At 41.9% G+C, this 21,709-nt stretch overlaps 1 long non-coding RNA gene and 1 pseudogene across 1 annotated transcript in view; one reads left to right on the top strand and one right to left on the bottom strand.

Annotated features, from left to right (window-relative positions):
* LOC149461417 (meprin A subunit beta-like) overlaps positions 1-11,636 on the top strand; it is a 36,266-nt pseudogene extending 24,630 nt beyond the window's left edge.
* Positions 11,637-12,078: 442 nt separating this feature from the next.
* LOC149461416 (uncharacterized) overlaps positions 12,079-21,709 on the bottom strand; it is an 83,445-nt gene continuing 73,814 nt past the window's right edge. Inside the window, exons 3-4 of the long non-coding RNA XR_016312870.1 lie at positions 12,482-12,646; positions 12,079-12,387 (exon numbers count right to left, since the gene is read on the bottom strand). This is a non-coding gene — a long non-coding RNA (uncharacterized LOC149461416). The remainder of the gene's footprint in view (positions 12,388-12,481; positions 12,647-21,709) is intronic.

Below are 21,709 nucleotides of genomic sequence, written 5' to 3'. Positions count from 1 at the left end.
TAGCTTATTTCTACTTAATTAGTATAGTACAATAGGAGTTGCCTGTTAGTTTTTCCAACTTTTCTATTCTAGCAGATTGCACTACTCTGTCGCAATTACTTTATACTTATGAATAGTCAGATTGTTGTACTAAGAGGGACATTTTCAGATTGCTTGTAATTTGTATCTGGGTATAGTAATCAGAAATATTTATTTAAGGCAAATATTCTATGTCATGGTACTGGAGCAAAGAAAATATAGCACTGTTGGTCATAATAATTTAAGTGGAATTTTGTTATAATAGGTTATGTGGAATTCCTTCTTACACCTGACTAGCCTTAAAACTGTCCCCTCCTACCTCCTAAAACCTCTGCTAACTAACCTGTGTAAGAAAGATGTATATACTTACCTATTTCCAGGCTGCTCCAGTCATGTGATCTCCCATGTGTCAGTCAGCAGGTGTGCTCAAACAATGGCTAGTAAAGCCAGTAGTGGTGATATCAACTATAGGCTTCAATGGCCCAACAGTTATTGGTGCTCCTTCCTCCCCCCTGAAGCCATGCTACCCGACATAGGGGACTCACATCATGTGGAAGTCTTGTCTATATTCCCATCGCACACATTCCTGGAAAAAGGGCTCATCAGTAATGGGTGCTGCAGAAACATCACAGATCAACACATATGTTTGCCCGCACACCAAGGATTTTCAAGTGTCGTCCAAAACTTTTATTGCAGAAAGATCACATCACAACAGAACAGGTGCAACTTTTCAGGTCCATGCAGGACCCCTTCGTCAGGCATGGTATGATCATGTGACAGGACCACACCAGTCTGAAATAGGTAAGTATAATCATCTTTCTTACACAGATTAGTTAACATAGGTGTTAAGAGGGGGGAGGGAGCAGCATAAGGCTAGCTAAGTGTACTGTTTATCCCAAAGCAAATGACTAGCATAAGGAAAATGTTTGTAGAGTCAAAGAAACTGCACTTCCAAGTGCTTCCTTGATATGCTGGAATCAGCTGCTGGCTTGGAATCCTTCACTTCTCCAAAACATAGTCCAGTATAATCCAAAGGAAAAGCTGCACACCAGTGATGTCTCCACAGTACCCCAGGACCATGGGCTGACGTTTCTTAGCTGATTATACTAAGCTCTGTGGAAAGAGTTGTTTGGCAAATGCAAAACATTTTGGAACAACTACATCATTCTTTTCTTGAATATGGAAATACAGAAAGATATGCTTTCTGTATTTCCATATTCAAGAGCTGTCATCAATAAAAGAGTTCTTATTTCACTGCATTTACAGAGGGTTAAAGGACTAAAACCCATTCAATTACAAATAAATGATATGAAAATGTACCATACTTCTCAATGACAGAAGTGCACTATGTTACCTAGTACTTGAGACATATCATAGCTTACATTTGACACATGACCTTCCTCGGTGTAGGATGGGTCAAGAGAGTTGTACCTAGTTACTCCAATACACATCTAGTCCTGCTGACCCAGGAGCAGCTACACCTCCTATAATTCTTACAGTAAATACCTTATTTCATTTGCAGCAAAATTATGGAAAACAGATATTGGAGAAGCTGACATTACAATTGTAAATATATCCAAGAATTTCTGTAGGGATTAAACAAATTAAACATTCAAATGTTCTACATGCACTTAAGCACATTTAAGTTTTTTATTTTCATTTTGTTTAAAAATCTCACACTTTCTATACATCTAAACTTGTACATTTCAACTTTTAGCTAACGGTACACGCTACTTGTGGGATAACCCTGCATTGGTTGGATGGAATAAAAGATTCTCTAATGGAACGCAATACAAAATGACTGGAGGCACTGGAGCTATGCTTTTCACATCTAAAGAATGGCTGAACAGAAATAATTTCCTGAAAGGCGAAGATGCTTTTATTCTTTTATCCATAGAAGGTAGGAACATTTTTGTTGCTCTAATATTGATATAATATGCTTGTTCTGTGAAGTGTCTATGGTAGCTCTGCAAAATTTTATCTAATAAAACAACATGTTCTGATATTATTACTTTTTCTTGGCACTCATTAAATACCAAAACACAAGTTCTCATAGTTACATTAAATTGTATACAAGTTTCTTTTATTTTCTTTCTTTAAAGCAGAGTTATACTCACCATTTCTCCAGCACTGCAAAGTCTCGGAGATCCCCATTGGCTGCCGACATCTTCAGCCCAACAGCTTTTGGGTATTGATCGCCGGTCATTTCTTTGATGGGACCAAAATGGTTGCACTCTCACGCATGCGCGGAAGTTCAGTCATCTTGGCATTGCCGCAATTCTACACTGAACTGCACTCAGTGTACAGTGTAGACAGGCAGGTAAGCATCTTTAATGCAGAAGAGACTTGGTATGTCTCTTCTGCATTAAAAATCCTGTCTGTTCGCTTTTTCAAAAAATAAAGTCTATTAAATATACAATTTTACGTATTTAGTTCTTTCTTGCATGTATGGCACAGATATATCTGTTTGCCCTATCAGAAATCTCAAAAGTTTGTAATTTCCTGTGCATTAACCCCTTCTTGCTCCTGTTTCTTGGCCCTTTAACAGGTTCTAAAAGCTGGGAGGCAGAGGCAGGCATTACGATCATGTGACCATTGTTTTTGGCAGTCACAGTGGTCACATGATCGGAAAGCTCCTGATTGCAAGTGTGCATCGGGAACTTTCCGGTATATGCTGGTTACTGTGCTGGGTGCGTGCAGGGAGCGCGCTGTCAGCACAGTACAGTATTCATATAGGGATACATATACAGTATGTGGATGCTCAGCATTAAAGCACACCTACTGAGAGGTCGCATATACTGTATGTGTACGGTCGGCAGGAAGTGGTGAAAATCTCAAGGTTACCAGCCCTGCCCAATTCACCTCTTTAAAGAACAGAACACCCTCCCTCCTATATTATATTATATATGAGTATGAGTAGGGGTTGGTGGGGGATGTAGTGTGTTCCAAATCAGAAGCAAGCAGCCTAAGGTTACAATGCTAATCCTCCATAGATATAGTACAGTAAGGGCTGGATAAAAGCAAGCAAAGGGCCGCAGTTTGGAGACCACTGGTTTAGATGTGCCAACTTTGAGCTATCAGTTTTTCTAGTATCATTAATTCCTGACATGTCACATAATGAAGCAATAGTATATATTTCCTCAGTCTCTGGTTTCCTGGGCATTACTCAAACTTTGTATTGTAGCTTCATAGCAAGCCTATGTCAGACAATATATTGACCATTGTCACGAACACTCAGGCACCAGGATATACTGGATGGTGTCATCGGTGTGCCAGTATCTTAATGTCCTGAAGCATATGCTCACACTGGATAATGCCTAAAAAGGTGTCATTGGTTTGGGTTTCACTGGGGCGGGGGGGGGGATACTGTGATGACAAAGTACCACTTGCAATAAAAATCCTTATCTGTCCCAACGACTAAATCCTCCAATCTTTGCTCTCTGGCAGAGAAGCAGCTTTTTTTTTAGCCAACCCAATTCCGGGTGTGGGGGATGCCTGATCCCCCACTACATGTTGTGGTTCACACGTCTGGAGCAGCAGGACAGTGGTGCATAAACCGGCATAGAACAGGGTTAATATATCACTTATTTAATTCATTTACCCTGAAAAGCATGTATTGTTTTTCCCTTCAATAAGCTGGCCATTTACTCTTGAATGGTTTAAACCTGCATTATAATCCTGTGCCATTAGAAAGATTAACATGTATAAACTGTACTGTAGATTCTGATCTCCTTTTCATTTGTAATAGACAAAACCACACAAAGACTACACTGTGTAGCATGGAACATTCATAAAAAATACACTCAAAAGCTTTGCTACTGTGTTTGTTATTTTCACAGACATCTCCAATCTCACACGTTCGCAGGCATCTAAAGCCTCATCATCATCATCATTCAACTCTGCATCAAATTTAACAATGCACTCATCATCTGGAGAACTACTTCCCTGCAGCCAAAATATTTGCTATAATGATGGTATCTGTATTATAGAAAATCAGATTGAAACATGCAGGTATTATATTTAGAAACTAAAATCAAAGTATTCACATATATGATGCTACTAACATGTTATTTCAAACCTAATAGTATATGGTATTATAATAATAAGAAATTATATGTTACAGATTGTGTACACAATAATTTCATTTTACATTGATGTAAAGTAAGGTGAACGCAGACCCGATGCATGCTCTTTTCAGCTGCTAAATAATTGAGTTTTTGTAAGATCTTGTAAATACAGGCTTCTTTAAAGAATTTAAAGCACCATTGAGGTGAAGTTAAGCACACATTATAATGGGAATCTTGTAACTTCCCACCCACAATCTGTTTATTAACGTTTGGCAGCATGATCACCCATAATGTGGATAGTTTAATATGTGTTCCCCTTTGAGAGTAAGCAGCAAAATTTCACACAACTTCTAGTTTTCAGCCCCAGCTGTCACTGACAGCTGGAAATCTCTATTGACAATGAGGAATCAATCGAAATGGTTCCTAAGCATGTGACCACTATGTCAGCTAGAGGCTTTTTTAAATAATTACTTAAACTTGTAGATGAGAACTAACATTTTCAGTCTGCAGAGTTCAGTTGTAGTGCAATCTATTTAAAAGCGTTACAGTTGGATACAGTTGTATTATTAGCAATAATTTATTAAAAATAGAATACATTTAAGAAAAAACATATTTATCTACTATAAATAAAGTAATTACAATGTAGCAAGTATAATGTTGTTACATGGTAATTCTTATTGACACTACAGACACTTCTGTGAATGTCAGTTTCACAGGAGCAGCTACAGCCAATACGGTAATAAACAGCAAATCCTAGCTACTGTAATGACCAATGGTATCTGCCTGTTATTGCTGCTAGGTAGGAGGAAGAGGAACAGATTTTTTGAGGTAAGTCCTACACCCTAAGTTCACAAATGGTCAACATGAGTTTAATTTATATGTATTTCAGGGAAGGAATATATATACCTGCATTCTGAGTGCAGCTGCCTGCATTAAAACGTATGTCAAATGCATGTATGTTACAGTTACATGGTTTATTGTGGTTCCATCCCCTTATATTTGGAAACTCATTATAACATCCAACTGTCCTTCATTTGGACTCTGCCTCTTTTACAACCAAACTGCCTGTCTTTCTTTTATCTTCATTTGTTGCTACTCTTAATATAGGTCTTTCATACAACCCAAAAATGACCACATTTGTTATTTTTAAAAGGAAATGTAATGGTAATAAAATCACTTGTGCATTTAGCTAAACAATTTAGTATATGAACTATTTGTGTTGGCGTGGCAGTGATGTGTCCTCCACCTTTATACTTTGGGCTAAAAGGTGTCCTTCTTTCTCCTGTCAGAAATTTTGGGAGGTTTGCACAAGTAAACTTTAGGAAGTAAAATTTATAGAAAAGCATAGCATGAAAATGTATAGGTGGGAATTATTATTTTGAAACAGGTGGTGCAGAACTCTGTATGTGATGTAGTGTAGTATAAAGATTGGAGAGCCTATGGCTAAACTCTTAGTTCACCTTTACTAAAAAACCACCTATGCAGATAAGGGGCATTTGTTGATGAAATTAAACTATGTAGCTCTGATTTGAGTTGAATAATGCCCTTGGTATAGGTGTAGGGCATTTAGATATATTACTTCATGAAGCCAGTGCATTATTTAACTTTAGTCAGACCTAGTTTGACACAGTAGTAGTAGACACAGTTTGTTTTTATTTACAGGCACCTTTTTTCTGCATTGGCAGTTTTTTTGGTAAGGGTGAACTTATCCTTTAAAAAAAAAAACTTACCTGATTAAAAAAAGATGGAGAACTTAAACTTGTCCATAGCAGGCACAAAATGTATGTGCTTGAGAAGTCCTCATGTGCTAAAATGTGCCCAATATAAACTTAACTTGGCTATAAGATTTTTGCTTATCATTAGCAGTGATGTACACATGATCACAAATGATTAGTTACTAAATGACTTTGTTAGTCAGGATGGAGGAATGCAGACATTGATTGACTGCTTCTCTTGAGATCCACGCTATTGATCTGTTTTTGTATGTGTCATACAGCTTGGTTTTTAGACTGTGAGGGTGTCCACATGAATGAGAATGGTTGGATGTAGAGATAGGACATGACCTTCTTGAACCAGGAATTTTAAAGAGCACTGTAAAGCCCTCCAACACTCTCAGTGTTGGGAGAGTTGGATGCTTTCGCTCTTCCTCCACTATTGATACTGTTACACTGCCATGTACTGCTTTGGCAAATTTGTCCACAGTAGAAAACTGTACTTCTTTTTATTTTATTCATTATTGGTATTTATGTAGCAATGACGATTTACATAGCGCTTTACATACAGTATATATTGTGCATTCATCAGTCCCTACTCTCAATGAGCTTACAGACTAAGGCCCCTAACTCACAATCATGCATACACATACCAGGGCCAATTTAGACAGGAGCCAAGTAACCTACCAGTATGTCTTTTGGTGTGTGGGAGGAAACCAGAGTACCTGGAGAAAACCCACTCAATCACAAGGAGAACACGCAAACTCATAACAACTTAGGATTTGCTCCACTGGCTCTGAAGCCCAGTGTGTATAAATAATAATTTCCCTGCTGCAAGAAGACCTTACGTCCTGAACTTTCAGATTATCCCTGGGCAGCCCTGCTCTGACCTCAGTTGATACGTTTTTTAAAGAACGTGGCCTCCTTTATGATGACCCCAATCATACTTGCACAGCTGATAGAGGATTTAGCTGTGCAAGTATGATGACCCCAGTCCCCAGAGTGGTGTACTGCAGAGCAGTACTGCTCAGACTGCCACCTCTGGTTACCAGACTGAGGATGGATTGACCTAGCCTTGAAGAGTCTGCTTAGGTTAGGGTTAGCCATTTCCATTAAGGACTCCCTGGTGCATTATCACAAGCCCTAACACCTTAGAAGAGGCCATTCAGTTAGCTATCAGGCTAGATTAACATTTTCAAGAAACACTTTCAGAGAAAATGGCTTTCCAGCATCCTAGTGACCTTACAGCACCCCTCCCACAGGTGGTGCCTGGGCACCCAGCTCAGTGTTAGGAGGAACCCATGTAAATATGGGCCACTTGGTTTTCCCCCATGGAAAAAATTAGAAGAAGGTCACAGGTATTTTGTTTGTACTATGGTGGTCATCACCACTTTGCTCCCAACAATACAGGAAACACCAGAGAAAGGCCTGGGTCTGCCCTTCTAGACAATCTTGTGCCGGACCCCACCCAAAACAAACTACATGTTCCTGGCCACCATGACTTGTTGACCCATCATTTATCAGCCTTCATATACTCAGGCTCTCCCAGTAACTCTGGGAGAGCTCTGTGCTTATGATACCTAGCTCCCTACCTGTCATCTATTGGTTTACACTTGCTCACTGCCTGTCCTGACCTTGGACAGTAACAGGATTCCACCACCAGCCACTGCCTTTTGCCTGACCAGCCTCTGGACTACAGATTTTCTTACTTATCACATTTGTTCAGTCCTTGTTCTGTCTATCTACGAACTATAACATTGAGTTGGAGGCAACCAAGTTCTGATAGACCTGTTATTCTAAAGGAAATGGGGGTTTCTAAAGGTAGATGAAACACTCTCTAGCTATAGTTCCTGACCTAGGCATCGGACTGTTTGTCACAATCAGCACACCTAAGCTCTTTGTTAAACCTATCTTGATGTTAACATTATCATATTGCTGGCAACAACTGACAAGTGACTGATGTCAAAGAAACCAGTATTTCTCTGCTTTTGTTGCTAGTGCGTTGTCACCAGCAGCAGGGTCACAAGGGTGACTTGGGTCTTATTGTCATGTAAATTATCTGATTGTTGCCTGATTTTTACATCCTCAGCCAGATCAGGCGTCTGTCAGCTCATATCTTTGATTAACTTAACATTTTTGCATAAATTGTATTTCTAAGAAGAATGTGTGGATCAACCTTAAAGCGTTACTAAACCCAGGACCCTGCATTCACTATATGTGGTCTTGCACAGTACACACAACATGTAAATGCAATTTTTTTTAGTAAATATAAACTGCTCTATCAGCAGTTAGAGCAGTCTTGTGACTTCAATCAGTGTCCAGCTGAGCACTGGTTAAACCTTTTAGGAGGAATTTTCATTCTGCTCTCACTGCCCTATGAGATTGTATAACCCCTGACCCTCTGGACAGTGCTGATTGGCCCTATGCTGATCAGATGCACCCTCCCAAGAAAAAGAAAAAACTCTAGCAGTACACACCAAACTGAGCATGTGCAGAATTTCCCCGAGCCTGTGTTCTATCAAGCGATGAAATGGGGAACATGGAAGAAGGGAAAGATCAGAGAAGACAGGATCAAACATCCTTTTTACACAATACAGAGGATTAACCCCTCAAGTTCCACAGTGAATATACTTTACTGGATATACGGACTGATTTTACTGTTTTGGGTTTAGTAACACCTTAATGAGAACAGCATAAACATAGACTTTATCCAGCAGCTGTATGCTTTGTGAAACTGCAGGTTCTGATGTTCTTTCTTTATATTTTCATGTTTACGAGTCAACAACATTATTTTTTTCTTTTTATCTTTCCTATAGGTGCAAAACCACTGGTAACGTGTGGTATGGGGGTTCAAAGTGTGAACTAGTGCTCTTCAACAGAGCCTACACATGGACAAAACCAATTTATATACTTCTTAGTACCGTTTTACTTGTCTTTACTGCTACTCTGTGATTTATATTCAGATTCACCTTTTCCAGACACATTTTAGAGAAAAAAAGTATAGAAAAAAACCAAAAAAACCAAAAAAAAACAGGGACTTTATAGTTCTGAAAGGAATGTAGCACTGAATAGAAGCAGTTCCAAAATTAAGTAACATTGGATAAGAGCAGTTCAGTGTCCATTTACATCATGTTGCTGCCAGTCATTGATAAAAAGAAGAAAAATGGGTCTATCCCCTAGCAGAATATAAACCTTCCTTCCCATGACCTACTATCTAAAAGCATAGGTGTTAGCACAGTTACAAACATATTTTGATGTATGGAAATACACACAATGCTAAGCAGTAGTTTTATAATGGCTGACAGACTCACTTTAAAATTGTCCCTATCTGATCTCTCCTGCCAACTTTCCACATGGGGTGCAGAAAGGTGTACTCATATAACAGTTTAGGCAACCAGTGATAAACTTCCTATTCCTAGTCACTACCATTCTACTACTAGCAGAAATATGCCCCCCAAGTCCCTAAATCTGAATTCTGGGCAAACCCCAGATATTTCCCACACCTCCCTCCCCTTGTGCTGAGCTTCTTTTTTTTATTACCATTATCATTGGGCGAACATGTAGACAGTTAGGAGCTGAAGGACACTGGACAGTGATTAGCAGAATTAGAATGCCATGCAGCATAGTTTTTATTTTACACAAGTCCCACTCAACTGATGATGTTTACTTACTTCTCTATTCCCTGTCGGTTTCCTGAGCTCCTAGCCCAAGTAGGCAACCTTGGCACTTCAGCTGTGGGGAAACTACAAATCCCACCATACCTTTGTCTCTAGCAGTTATATCTATTGTCTCTATATAAGAGCCTTGCAATGCTTCAGAGCACTTGTACTTCCACAATAGCTGGAGAGCTGAGGTTTCCTGCCCCTGTCCTAGGCAATTGGAAACTGAAGGCAGGGCTGTAAAAAGGAGTGTTTGCGCAAAGGGGGCATGTGCCCCAGGTGCTGTGTTGAGATGGGCAAACTGACAGTTTTGCCAATGGTCCCGCACCTTACCTACAGGAGTGACTGCAGCGTCACTTCTGCTAGAAGGAGCAGCAGCTGATAGCTTTTGGAGGGAGGATTCTGAAAATTTTCCTGAAAAATAAATAAGAGGGCCATAAGTAGTGGATATGTATAGATTACTTTTTAAAAATAAGGCTATCATTTAGTGTCACTTTAATTAGAGTGGGGATTGGTTAAACCTCCTTCTTTTCTTAGGGTGAGAGGGGGGGGGGGGGGAATCCCAACATGACAAGGGTTATAGCTGTTCCTTTCTCTATCCAAAGCAAAAACAAGTTTTGACTATAGATACACCTTTAAACAAAAAGGTTTGCTTGGATCCCCCCCTCGTAGCACTACATACCCATCTTTAGCTGCTTCCCCATTGGGAGCCTAGATGTACAGGTAATTCCCCAGAAAGCTGAGAATGTGTTGTTCGGTAGGGAGACTTGTTGCGCTGAATAGACAAAGCATATGTTTGCTTGAAAGTCAAAGTGTAGCCAAGGACCCTACCTACATACACACTACCCTTACTCTCCTAAGCACAGCAGCAATTAAAAAACCCTAAAATAAATTATTCTAATACTCCTGTAAATTGATTTTCACAACATGCTGGGTCCCAAGTCTTATCTGTTTCTGTATTGCAGAGTGGCAGGGTCTTTCTTTGGGTGTCCACATTGTTGACTCATGATGTAGACACTTCCCATTGGCTGTTCATCATTTGGCTCTTCACAGGTCTTGAAGACTCCAGCAGTGGTGTAGTGATATCATGGTGAGGGGCAGTGATTAAAACGGTAAGCTACCAGCACTGATTGCAGGTTTGAACCACCGGCTCTCACTCCTTGGGGAAGAGGTACCTTTGAGGATCGTGTAATGGCTGATTCGGATAAGTTAAAACGGGTTTAGGAAATTATTTTAAAGCTGGCACCCACAGATGGGCTTTAAGATACAAACATTAAGGGCTTGTTCACACCAGTGAGTTGCAGTAAAACTGGGTAAAGCACAAGAGTTACCACAGTACGTGCATCAGTATGCATCTGTTCTGCAATGCACCGCAATGAAGCATAACATACAACTTGTGCTGTGTTGTACTATATTCCAAAAATTGCAGCATACACTAAATGTTTGTGCTTTGAATGGCCTTCCTAACACAATATGCCACAATGCATGAAAACCCATGCAATGTAGCCCATTACACTGTAGTGTGAACCAACTCTAAAGGTAGATGGTGCTTACAATAGTTACTGCTACATTGGATGTTAATGTTATGTGTATGTTTAGTTCTCTTCTCTAGTTTGCATGCATTTGTATTTTATTTGAAATGAATAAAGATCATTTTTGAAAAATTAGTCTTCAGCCTATGGTACTTGTTTAAATATTCTTACACTGGACCCCTGTCTAAGGTGTTTTTTTATGTTCCTTTTAACTTGATCACGTTATTTTTTTTTTTATTTCAGGTTCATGTTTAGTTTCTTTTTTTTACATGAACATCTTATTCAGCACCCTTTAGAAATAGGATATGTTAAAGCAACATTATTTAGATGTTCTATGTGCATATCAAAGTGCATGACTAGGGCCGAACGGCATACTTTGAATATAAGTGTAAGATTAGATAAATTCTTCAATTGGGATAATATATGTGAGCTAAGGTTTGTTTATGTTTAATTGCACATGCAGGCATACAAACTATTCATACCTGTGTGGTTTAATCTTGCTACAAAATACACAAACAAATTTACACAATTCAGAAGAAAGGAAGACTTTTATTACTCTAGAGGAAAAGGCAGGTTCTTTGGGTAGAAGTGTAATGCTAAATGTAATAATCTGTTCCAACAGCACCAACAAGAAAACTATGGAGTTGACAGTAAATATACTGTGCACTGCAAGTGCAGTTGCTTTATATCTGTGGAGAAGCTCTGAAATGAGGCGAAGCTCTGATGATTTCTTTTATCCAACCATGTGCAAGCAAAAATGCTGTTTTTTCATTTCTCTTGCATGTTCCTCTCAGATCTATAGCAACTGCACTTTCAGGGCACTTGCAGTGTACTTCCGAGTGCACTAGCAACGCACAGCCTATTTGCTTTTAGCAAATGAACCCCTATGTCTTCTATATATTATTGATTATAATTGAAGAGAATGGAGTGGGAGATGGAAACCTAAACGGTCTACTAGTCCTTGCTGGAAGGATTTACTGGTACCACACCCCTTATTAATAAGACACTGCAGATAGGGGCCCTAATTTGAAAATAAATGAAAACTAATGGGATTTTGAAGGTACCATACTGAACAATAGAAAATCAAAACTTGTATAACCATTACCAATTTTTATTGTTAAAAATGAGCCACCAAAATGGTGGAACATAACATGTTATCATGTTCGTTTAAAAAGCATACCATGCTTGGGACACATTGGTCAAACATTACTGCAAGAAATGGCCTACTGGCACATGCAACAAATTGACATAACCTTTTACAGATTGATGCTGGGTTAGTTGCTCCTAATGGCACATACAGCAAAATAACATAGCCTTTCCCAGATTAATATTTTGTATGTTGCTCCGACCCATTTTGCAGGACGCAGCCCGCTTCTTCAGGGAGACAAAGCATATATTTCTGAAATTTTATAAAAAAGTAGGTCAAAGATATAAGCCATGAGTGCATAACAAATTACAATATTAAAAATGACACAAACAGTATTAGCATTTACCAGTTGTTGATATTAGTGACTTCATATAAGGCCAATGAAATGACATGAACATCTGATTCAGACATGGATAGAGGGGAACTCTTCAACCAAAGATATCAATATCCATCAGCCAGGTGAAATCATCGATCCGCCAGCCAGATGAAATCTTCAATCCATAATGAAAGGCTGAAACATCATCAAAATCACAAAATTTAGAGTGTCCCAGGGCATTCCAAACTACACCCCTACTCCCCAGTCTAGTTATGCATCTAAGCCCTAAAGAAAAGGGGATAACAATAACAAACAGGGGAACTGATATCATACCATGTCCCCTAAAAAGAAAAAAAAAAACTGTCAGCCTTACAATACCAAATCAATTCATTATGGCGGAAAATCACATTAAGCGTTGAAATTGTTTGTAGCAAAGCTAGGTACATTTAAATACATACCAGAGCGGACCAACAATTATATATCCCAATTTGTGACCTCCAAAAAAAAAAAAAAAAGGTGTTGCAAGTGTATCTGCGATCCCCAAGTCACATATATTGACTATATATTGATTTGCTACAGCAATTGAGCCACTTCACTTTGCAAAAAATGTCCAATCTCCTGTAAAAAATTTAAAAACACAGGGTTTTTGCTTTCTATATGATCGGATGATTGAAGTCAGCACAGCTTTCCCATAGTCTATAAGTGAAGTGAAAATTCCCTTCCAAAGTAAGAATTCAGTTAGCAAACTGAACATAAGTTTCTCCTTTAGTGAATCAGGGTAATTGTATCAATTTAGTGCACAGAAAGTTACAAGGACAAACATTCTGGTCAGATAAAGAGGCATACTGTATGTTTCTCTACTTGCAGAAAATGTACTTAGCCCTAAAAAGAAAACTAAGGGTCGGATCACATCTGTGCATTGTGTTTTTGGTCCATTGCTCTTAGCTCTGTAGGCCATTTGGATGGCCACGATTGACCTGGGAGATGCCTGGTCTCCTTTACTCTTCTTACGAATGAATAGATGGTCCAACCTATGGAAGGATGCTGTGACCCACAAGTATAGCCTTAAGGTCTCACCTACATCCAGGGAGTGAGCGTCATCAATTCCCGAGGCTCTAAATGTTGGCAGGACAATCTTTTGGTTCTCGTGGAAGACCAAGGTCACTTTCGGATTAGAACCTAGCATAGGGATGAGGACCACTCAATCCGGAAAGAATGTAAAAAATGGCTCTTTTCAGCCAAGGTTCCCAATTTCGAAGACTTTTTTTGCCAATATTACCGCCACCAGAAAGGCTGCCTTGATGGAGAGCTCCCTCACTATGGCTGGCCCAGCTGTGCCTGCAGAGAAGTCCAGGACAAGTGGCAGGTCCCAATTTGGGAACCTCGGTTTCCTCTGGGGCCTCAACCTTACTGCCCCAGAATTTCCAAATCTGGAAGACCTGTAGTGGTCGGCCCATGATACTCCAGTAAAGGCCGAGATGGCTGACACTTGAACCCTGAGGGTGCTGACCGACAGGGGCAGGTCCAGGCCTGACTGCAGAAATCCTAGGACATCTTGAACCCTCGGATTACTAAGGGATCCACCTACAGTCCAGATATAGTCCACAAATTTAGACCAGACGCTTCCATAGACCCTGTTGGTACTTGGTCTTCTGGAATTCATCAGGGTAGGGATGATTTCAGAAGGACAACCTAAGGTCTCCAACCTTCCCCTCTCAAGAACCTAACCATTAGAAGAAGCCAGGCTGGGCAAGGGTGAAGAATGGCCCCCTGTGACAGCAAGTCTGGCTTGAAAGGGAGAGGAACCTGATCCTGAAAGCTGAGCTGCGCCAGTAAGGGAAACCATGGTCTGTTTGGCCAGTATGGAATTACAGCCACTGCCTCCACCACTTCCGCTCTGAGTCTCTGAAGACACCTAAAGATGACAGGGACTGGATGAAATGCATAGGCCATGCAAAACCCCCACTGATCAGTCACAGCATCTACCCCGAAGGCCTGGGGTCAGCGATTCCTGGAGTAGAACATCCCCAGTTTGCTGTTGCATGGGGAGGCAAATAGGTCGGCTTCTGGATTGATCCCAAGGATCAGTATCCACTTGAAAACTTCTGTGTTGAGAGACCACTCATTGTTGTCCAATTGAACCCTGGATAGGAAGTCTGCTTGCGAGTTCTGGACTCCGGGGATGTATACTGCCGATATGTTGGACAGGTTTCTCTGAGCCCCAGCCATGATTTGCTTTGGCTCTACCTCTCGCTAGAGGGACAGGCTGTGGGTCCTGCCTTGTCTCCTTACGTAGGACACTGCTGTCGTATTGTCGGACCTCAGGAGGACTAATTTCCCCTGTGTTAGGTGCTGGAAGGCCTGTAGGGCACAGAGTGCCGCTCGTAATTCCAGAACGTTCAACCCCAACCTGTGGGAGGAAAAGCTCCATCTGCCCTGAGCTATCTCTGACTGGCAGAGAGCACCCCATCTGGAGTTGCTGGCATCTGTAGTGATTGTGACCCAGGAGATGGGGGCAATCGAATAGCAATTGAGCAGGTTCTTCCACTGCAGCCACCAAGGAAGGTTCTCCTTCATGGAGGGAGATATGTAAATGACCTGCCCCATGCTGTCTGGATTCCACTGTTGAAGAAAGCCCTTCTGGAGGGGTCGCATTCTCCACTGTGCCCACTTCACCATCGGTGCTGTGAACACCATGGTGCCAATGATCTTCAGGCATTGGAGGGCCCGAAGGTGTGAGGAAGACAGGTGTCACGTACCTGATAGGAGACTGAATTGACGAGGTCGGCCTCACTTGTGTCACTAGCCCTGACCCCGCTGAGGTTGGAAAAGAGGGAGTCTAGGGACCAGGGGGACAAGAGCGCCAGTGTTGTTGCTTGCGGCTCTTGCAGATCATGGCCTGGAAAGGCAGTGTATCCTCTGATTAGAATACTGTAGTAGCAGACAGAGCAGGTTCTGGATAATGCCTGATGTGCAGCAAAGCAAGTAGGTAGCCAGGACACAGAACAGGAGCAGGGTCAAAGGAAGCCAAGGTCATCAACAGTCGGGCAGCGAGGTACAGAATGAGTAGGAGAAGCCAAGGTCAGGAGCAGGAGAGTAATCAGAGTCGGGTCAGAAACAAGCCGGGCCAGCACCAAAGGAATCGCACAGGAAACAAGCAGGACACTGGGGGAAGCTGAAGACCAGTCAGCACTGAATGAGCACCGAGGTGCTCTTTAAATAGCCCGCCCAGCGCCGACAGGCGTGCTGGTGTCCTAGGGCCTGCCCGTTCCGTCATTGGTGACAGGCGCGCCTGGGTCCTAGTGCCCGCCTGCCTATATGCCTTGTCGGGATCCTGCGCATGCGCAGATTCATGCGCTGCGGCGATCTTCTTGTTCCCTGACAACAGGGCAGGTAGTATTGGGCTCCAGATTACCAGAATCTTCTCCATGGGCAGGGAGATGGTGGCGCTGATCGTGTCAAAATGAGCCCCAAGGAATACTGGAGACTGTGAGGGCTCCAACTGGTTCTTCTCAATATTCAGCAACCACCCGAACTCAAGAAGGGTTGAGATGATGTGGGCCCTGTGCTATAGTAGTTATATAGTAGTTCTCTGTCCTGGTATAGTAGGAGCAGGTTGTCTAGGTAGTGGCACAGGTGAATGCCTCTGGTTCTGATCAGGGCCAACAAGACTATTGCAAACACCCAAGGTGACGTTGAAAGCCCAAAGGGGAGACACACAAACTGGAGATGCCGATGGTCCACAGTGAACCGGAGGAATCTCTGAAAATCTCTTGCAATGGGCACATGAAAGTAGGTGTCCTTTAGATCTATAGACAGGAGCCAGTCACCTGGTTGAATTGCTTGTTGAATTGTGAACAGCGTCTCCATCTTGAATTTTGACTTCCTGACATTGATGGCCCATGTGTCCTGGATTGAAGCCGCCCAGACATGGTGAAGGCATGCTCCCACCTAGCCTGCCTGAGCAGGCCCAATCTCAAAAGGACTTTTTTGGCTTCAAAGCCTCCAGAGGTTGAGTCTTTGGAGGATTTCTGAAAAGATGATCGGCTTCTCCTCCAGCTTCTCTTGAGTTCATGGCCCGGCTTGTAGAGGTGTTCATCAAGGCTGAATCCACCAGAGGGGCCGATTCTAAATGTTTGACATTCTCTTATTTGAATGGATAAAGCTTGGCTGCTTTATCCAGCAAGGAGGTTCTCTTATTGACATTGCTCCAGTCCTCAGTGAAAATTTCCCTGAGTTCCTCCAGGAATGGAAAGTTTGGACGATCCTTCCTTAGGTGTTTAAAGAATTTCCTGTGTTTAGGGGGAGACTCCACGGCTTCTTCCCACTTCAGTGCCTCTTTGACTGCTTTAACTAAGGGCGAGACCAAGGCAAAATCGAAGCCCACACACAGATCCTCACTTTCTGCCTCACTATCTGAGCCTCCAGCTGACAGGTGGCTAGGATGTGAAGGCTCCAATGCCTCTTGGGGATCTTTGGGAGGGGAGCACACTGCGACCAATGGGCTGCAGGTGCGAGTAGTCACAATTTCTTTCAGGGATTCTTGAACGACCCGTCTGACCAAAGTCTCTACCTGTTGGTTGGTACTTTCTCTCTCGACGGTCACCTGTGCAAAACAGGAGTCACATAATGACCTGTCGTCAGGAACCTGGGAATCGCACCCCCAGCAAGGTTTCCTATTGGAGCGGCTGGAGAACCCCTTAAAGCGATGGCTGAAGGAGGAACGAGAGCTTCTCCCATGACCCCTGGAGCTAGGAGACTTGTAGCATCCGGATTTATTGGACGAATGATGGCGCCGAGACCTGGACGCACTTCTGTCATCATGTGCTGTATAGTGGCAATCAGATATAGAAGGGCTGAGAGAGAGAAAAAAAGACTTAGAATGGGGGATAGTTAAAAGCCACAGAAAAGCGCCAGTGGGGGATCAAGGGGCTAAAGCCATCCGTTCATACTGAAAGGATCTAGATTACCTCCATTTTGTTAATGTATGCCATTTTAAGTATTAAGTTAGGTTTTTGCAGATATATTAGAAGTTTAATGAAACTGTTTTAGTTGCTCAAGGATGTATCAACAGAAGCTAACATGATCCTGACAATGTCTTTGTCTGGTTGTTTCTCAGAAAGCTAGCCAAAACAATTTGTACCAAGAAATGTATATGTCATGTTTCCATGTAGTTAGCTCATGATGGAAAGTAACAAGTTACAGTTTTGAAACTCGCTCCCCCCTCCCTTATTTTTTCTGTATCCTATATAATCTTAGTAATGTCCAATAAACTTTGAACATCTCTGAACATAAGCTGCCGTTATTTCCGTGTTCAAGGGGTGTTCCCAGAATTCTGCTGATAAACCAGAAATCTCTCCACAGACCGGGGGTCTCTGAGGGGATAAAGAAAATCATCCTTTCAGCTGGGGGCTCAGCCCGGGATGACCACCCACCTCACTTGGTAAGTAAACCTTTTGTCTTTTTATGACTAAAAGCTCTTTCTTGCCCTGTGTTGAGAGAAGGTCTTGAATCATTCTGTATTGTCTATATAGACCCGTGATAACCTGTAGCTGCTTTTGGTAAGCAGACTTAACTCTTCGGTAGAGTTACAAAATAGTGCACTATAAAAAAAAAAGAGTGTTTTTGGTAAAACACAGATTGTTCTTTGGTAGAACACACTGTTTTTTGGTAGAACAGTGAAGAGATAACTTTTGGGAAGTTATCAAAAGGTTAATAAGTCTGTGGAGCAGATTCTGGTTTATCTGTCTTTTGCTTTTTCTTTCTGTTGCGTAGAAGTATAAGATAATTTGTTGTGTGGAACAAAATAAGATTATCCACTGTCTAAATATGGGTCAAGGAGGTAGTTACCCACCAGGTCCCCCAGAAATGGGAGAAAATTGTAAGGATTATGTGGTCAGAGTATGTGGAACAGACTATTATTTAATAAATCCCTGGGTGGATTGTATGGCAGGCTGGACAGAAGCTATGGAAAGTACAGACCCATTCCAGAGAGAGGAAGAGATCTTATGGGAATTTTAGGGATTTATCTGAGAGTAACATCAGAAGGAGGTATTGTTGCCAGATCCTCCAAAGTACACATTACACCCCCTCCTGATACACATCCAGTTTGGGCCACAAATTCTATGGATGTAGGATTCATTTCATGTACACCATACACAGTCACACTCAATGAAGGGGTATTGCCCTACAAACAGAGGCAATACAAATTAACGCCAGAAAAGGAGGAAGGGATTGCTCCTCTAGTGGAAAGATTTTTAGAAACAGGTATTTTAGAAGAAACTGTTTCTCCTTACAACACACCTATCAATCCTGTTAAGAAGCCGGGTGGCTCTTACAGGTTTGTACAAGATCTAAAGGGCCATAAATAATTTTGTGGTTCCAATAGCCCCAATAGTACCTGGTGTGCCATCACTTCTCACCCCCATTCCGTCCCATGCAGAATATTTTACAGTGATTGATTTAACAAATGCATTTTTTTCGGTTCCTGTGGACCACCAGACGAGGGCGCTATTTGCATTTACGTTCCGCAATCGCCAGATGACCTGGTGTAGAATGCCCTAGGGTTTTGTGGATTCGCTTGCAGTCTACTCACTTGCCCTCCAGACCACACTGAGGTCCTGGACCCTTCCCAATGGTTTGGTCCTCCTACAATATGTGGGACCTATTGATTTGTAGTCCAAGTCAGGTAGCTAGTCAGGAGGATAGTTGGTCTCTGTTAGAATGGTTGTCAGGGAATGGTCACAGAGCATCTAAAAAGAAACTGCAATGATGCCAAAAACAGGTTGAATACCTTGGTTTTACTCTAAGTCATGGTGAGAGGAATGTCAGTCACAAAAGAGCTGCGGCTCTCGTGGGTCTGCCCTGCCCACAAACAAGGACATGCTAACTTTTCTTGGTATGATTGGTTACTGCCGCCAATGGATACCTGATTGTTCATTTTATGATGGTTGTCAGGGAATGGTCACAGAGCATCTAAAAAGAAACTGCAATGATGCCAAAAACAGGTTGAATACCTTGGTTTTACTCTAAGTCATGGTGAGAGGAATGTCAGTCACAAAAGAGCTGCGGCTCTCGTGGGTCTGCCCTGCCCACAAACAAGGACATGCTAACTTTTCTTGGTATGATTGGTTACTGCCGCCAATGGATACCTGATTGTTCATTTTATGATCACACTCTGAGGTCTGCCACACTTTCAGAATCACCTGACATTCTCACATGGTCAAATGAAATGGTTGATGCCATTGTGTACCTGAAGAATGCTATGGCAACGGCCCCTGGTCTTGGACTACCTAACTATAAGAAAATGTTTCATCTGTATGCTAGGGAAAATTGTACAACCATGGCAGGGGTCCTGGCTCAGGAACATGGGGGCAAGCTCCACCCTGTAGCTTTTTTTTTCCAAAGTAGTGCCAACTCAGGTTCAGGGCATGCCTGCTTGTCTGAGAGTTTTTGCATCCTGCGCTATGGTGGTGGAGATGGCTATTTCTTTCACATTGGGACATTAAACTACCCTACACACCACACATCAAGTGTCCTTCCTACTGAAAAACATACACACTCAACACATGTCAGCACAAAGGTTGAGCGGATATGAAGTGATTCTTCTATCTGATCCCAACTTGATTATTAAATATTCTTCAGCAAATTCCGGCCCTGCTCCAATTTTGAATGCCCTACTGGGGCTAAAGGGGGAACAGGATGAAGTGGCACCAGAACACAATTGTATAACCCACATACAGCAAGACACTTCCCCTAGGTCCGACATGTCAGCTGTGGCTCTTGATGGGGCCCCAGATGTGTTTGTAGATGGTTCATGCTCTAGGCCAAATGATAATGTTTATCATGCAGGATATGCCATTGTGCAACTTCCTGACAAAATACTTGAGGCAAAGCCAATCCCATATCAGTCAGCCCAAGCAGCCGAACTGATTGCCCTTACAAGAGCATGTCAATTATTTGCAGGACAGGATGTCAACATTTACACAGACTCCAAGTACGCCCATGGTGCTGTACATGATGTTGGGGTCATTTGGGAGAGAAGAGGATTCATTGCTGCTGATGGCAAAACCATATCTCACTCTTCCTTGATATGTGATCTACTCAAAGCCATACAGTTACCGAAAACATTACCCATTCTTCATTGCAGGGCACATACAAATCGCAGAGATCATATTGCCAAAGGAAATGCATTAGCAGATAAGGTAGCAAAGGAAGCTGCATTACAACAGGTGGCCAGTGAACAGATGCCTATGCTCACTTCAGGCGTCACAACCACACCACATGACCAGATGTATGCAGATTTACAAAAATTTGCTACAAAAGTTGATCCAGCAGACTGGAATAGTTCTGGAGCACAACTAGATCCAGCTTCTGGTCTAGTTTGCTTAGAGGGGAAACCATGCATTCCCATGTCAAGTGCCCCACTGTTCATTGCACAGTACCACGGTCTAGGACATAGAGGATGGAAAACGATTTGTGAAACATTATTGCAAGATTTTTACATTACTGGCTTATCTAGGTTGGTGAAAGAATATGTTTCCAGGTGCATTACATGTATAAGGAACAATCCACAGAACCCAAAGAAGTCACAACACCAACATCTAGTGTACCCAACTACACCTTTCACCCATTTACAAATAGATTTTACCCACATGCCAAAAACAGGACAGAGGCAAGAGTTTTTGTTGGTAATGGTGGATATGTTTAGCAGATAGGTGGAAGCATTTGTCACTAATAAAGAAGACGTGCAGACTGTAGTCAGAATTCTTACACAGGAGATAATACCCAGATGGGGATTTCCATTGCAGATAAATTCTGATAACGGACCAGCTTTTGTGGCCAAGGTATGCCAAGACCTGGTAAAAGTACTTAAGATAGATTGGAAATTTCATATTCCCTATCATCCTCAAAGTTTAGGTATAGTAGAAAGGATGAACAGAACAATTAAGGATAAGCTGAGGAAGGCCACTGGAGGAACCTATACCCACTGGAAGAAGATGTTACCTGCAATTCTAGCAGAGGTAAGAATGACACCTAATAAGACTACAGGGTTATCTCCTTTTGAAATATTAATGGGAAGACTGTTCCCCACTTCTTGGGCTAGACAGCCACTTATGTTAGAAAGAGGGGACCTTGACCTGGTACAACAAGAATATGTGAGAAAATTGATTCAGACTTTAGATCAGATTGAAAGAAATGTTGCTCGCACTTCTCCTTTATTTTTTCAGGAACCAACACACATTTTCCAAAAGGGAG

The sequence above is a fragment of the Staurois parvus genome, unplaced genomic scaffold (assembly GCF_062004578.1).
Source record: "Staurois parvus isolate SC_StPar_1 unplaced genomic scaffold, SC_StPar_1.0 ptg000203l, whole genome shotgun sequence".
Classification (NCBI taxonomy): Eukaryota; Metazoa; Chordata; class Amphibia; order Anura; family Ranidae; genus Staurois; species Staurois parvus.
This window is presented reverse-complemented; position numbering and strand designations above follow the sequence as displayed.